This window comes from Papio anubis, chromosome X (genome assembly GCF_008728515.1).
Source record: "Papio anubis isolate 15944 chromosome X, Panubis1.0, whole genome shotgun sequence".
NCBI classification, from domain to species: Eukaryota; Metazoa; Chordata; class Mammalia; order Primates; family Cercopithecidae; genus Papio; species Papio anubis.
Window position 1 is genome coordinate 132709588 of NC_044996.1, and position 3357 is coordinate 132712944.

A 3357-nucleotide genomic window follows, 5' to 3' on the forward strand; every position below is an offset into this window, starting at 1 on the left:
GGTTTTGCATTACTTTTAATGGCAAAAAGCACAATTACTTTTGCACTAACCTAAAAATTGTGGGATTGTTTGCTTTGCTTAGCTGTTTTTTCTTGTTCTTTATTTGTTTGTTTCTGTTTGGGTTGTTGTTTTGGTCTTTTTTTCATTGGGTTTGACCAAGTCTATCCAACTTGATCAAATCCGAAGGAAAGTTCCAAATTATGGGGAACAAGACCTCTGAATTGGCTAAATTCCACAACTGAAAAAAAAAAAAAAAAAGCAGGGAGAAAGAAAAACAGTCCAGCAGAAGGGGAAAGAAGAGAAAGGTTCTTGATTTCGACTACCCTGAGGGCTTTATTTACTTAATAAGACTAGTTTTTGTTAGCCAAGGCAAACTGAAAGAGCAATGGCTGTCGCCCCATGTAGCAGTTCCATAGCTGAGATTCTGCCCCCACTTTTTTTTTCAGCAAGACAGTCTGGGTTTGGTTTCTAAAGCCCTTTCTGGTTTGATATTTGTGTTGCTTTTGAAATATCAGCAATTTATCCTAGTTAAAATATGGTAATGAGATTTAAAAGGTTTTTTTTTAATTAATGGAGTTCAGTGGTTAAAAGTCAGCTTAATTAAAAGCTAATATCCAAGATGATGATGATGATGATGATATGTGTGTGTGTGTGTGTGTGTGTATTTAAAAAGGTTGTTATGGGTTTTTTTTTTCTCTCCTAGGACCTTGTGTTTTTTGAGAAAAAGTTTTTTTCTCAGTAGACTGAATTCTGTTTTCGCTATTTACTTCTGCTGTCTCTACTTTCTTTTGCCACCCTCTGATGCACGAGGGAACTAATATAGTTTCTAATAGCATGGGATTCCTTAAAGAAAACAGACAGCGCCAGACTCCGTTTTGGAGAGAAACCTCTGTTTATCCTTATGGAACACCAAGAGCGTAAAAAAACAAGTTCATCTCAGATCTTAAACTGCTTGTTTTTTTTATTGTATTACCTGATTTCTCTCTCTCTTTCTTTTTTTTTTTTTTGCTAAAATAGTTATTATAACAGAGGTTTCTCTTGGGTGTTTAAAGTAAGGAAGAGTATAGTTTAGACACTTAGAGAAATGTCTTTGTTTTTTTTTAAAAAAAAAAAAGTGTGCTGTAAAAACATCATGTGGTCTAGCCCCATAATAATTCTCTCTTTTTGGAGACTCAGGATTCAATGTGCGCTCTGCCCAGAGCTCAGAGATCCAGTTAAAAGATAGATACTAAATTTATTTAATAGAACTACCTATCTAAATAAAATTTGTTTCCTTATACAATCCTGATAGATTTCTATAAATTTATGTTTGATTTGGCATTTGTTTTTAATCTCCTAGCACCACCAGACCCTCTCTCTGTACCTTGAGATATAAATTTCAATATCTGATTTTTCACCTAAGAGCTGTTCCTTTGATATGCAAATTTAGGGCTATCTAGCTGACAACTACCTACGATAATAAAATGGGTCATCAAGAAACTGGAAGTCTAAAATAGGAGGAAAAGGAAGAGGTCTTATGAATCTATAAGGTCTATCTGCGTGTCTAATATATCTGTGTATTTATGTGTCGTATATATAATGTTTCACTACTAAAAAATACATAAACAAGCTCTAATTAATTGGCTTAAAGGGAAAAAAAAGCACTTAAATCAAATAATTTTTTTTTTCTTTGAGACAGAGTCTTGCTCTGTTGCCCAGGCTGGAGTGCAATGGCATAATCTCAGCTCACTGCAACCTCTACCTCCTAGGTTCAAGTGATTCTCATGCCTCAGCCTCCCAAGTAGCTGGGATTACAGGCATGTGCCACCATGGCTAATTTTTGTATTCTTAGTAGAGATGGGGTTTCACCATGTTGGCCAGGTTGGTCTCGAACTCCTGACCTCAAGTGATCTGCCCACCTTGGCCTCCCAAAGTGCTGGGATTACAGATGTGAGCCACTGCACCCAGCCAAAATCAAATTATCAGAAAAAAATACTTTAAGCCAAATGCTTTTTCAAGTGCATGTGACTTAAGTAAATTTTTAATAAATAAGCTGGTTTTGAAAGTATTCATGAAATAGAATTAGAAATGGCTTCAGAATTGTCAACATACATTATTGTTTAGATTTATTGGTAAAGTGGTTTTATATTTTATCTCTGCTACATGTCAAAATTTGGTCTGAGGGTTATAAAGCTATGAATGCAGCCCAAAGGAAAATTATATTTATGTAAAATTTGATAAATAAAGCACTTAATATTGTTCAATTAATGAAAACAGCTAAATCCTGAGTTATTGGCAACAAAACAAAACAAAACACCAAAAAAACTATTTATCTAACCTTAAGGTTCTTACTTAGGAAAACCTGAAATTCACAGGTTACAAAATGGTTAACAGGGAAATAACTTTAAATAATAACTATTACAGTTTTTATAAGTAATCTGGGTAAACTATTTTAAAAATTAATTAGGTAAATGTAATGAGATAAATGCTTATAAATAAACTTATAAAATTTAAAATCTAAAGTTAAATTAAATAATAGATATTCATTGAATGTCTGGGTCATTTCCAATTTTTTTAAATGATAAGAAAACATTTTTTCTAAAAAAAGAAATGTGTTCTTATTTAAAGGAAAATAATTTTTGTCTAATTTGAAGTTTATTTAAAAGTTATTTATAAAACAAAGTAATGGTAACCAGTAAATAAAAGCAATGTAACAAAAGTTATAAATATAAAGAGGTATTTTTGGCAAGAAAGGTTAAAAACAAAATAATTTTATATGAGAAAAAATATCATATGGTAAATTTTTGTCCTAGAATAAAATGACTGGTTGTTTAAGAAAGAGAGATGTTCAGGACGATCCAAAAAGTCCAAGCATGTCATGAATATCATGAATGGCCTGTGTAAGTTGTAATAAGGTTTGCAAAAAGAGAATTTATGGAAAAAAAGGGTCTTTATGATCAAGTTGCCGAAAATTAAAGGGAAATTATTTATGATGGACTTTCTAGAGATTGGGCTTTAATATTTAAAGAGCACTTATACACTAAAGAATTGAGTAGAACAATGGAATTTTCTTTTTTTGTTGTTTTTGTTTGTTTGTTTTTGTTTTTGTTTTTTTGAAATGGAGTTTCGCTCTTGTTGCCCAGGCTGGAGTGCAGTGGCACTATCTTGGCTCACTGCAACCTCCAACTCCCAGGTTCAAGTGATTCTCCTGCCTCAGCCTCCCAAGTAGCTGGGATTACAGGCATGTGCCACCATGCCTGGTTAATTTTGCATTTTTAGTAGAGACAGGGTTTCACCATATTGGCCAGGCTAGTCTTGAAATCCTGACCTCAGGTGATCCACCCACCTGGGCCTCCCAAAGTGCTAGGATTACAGGCG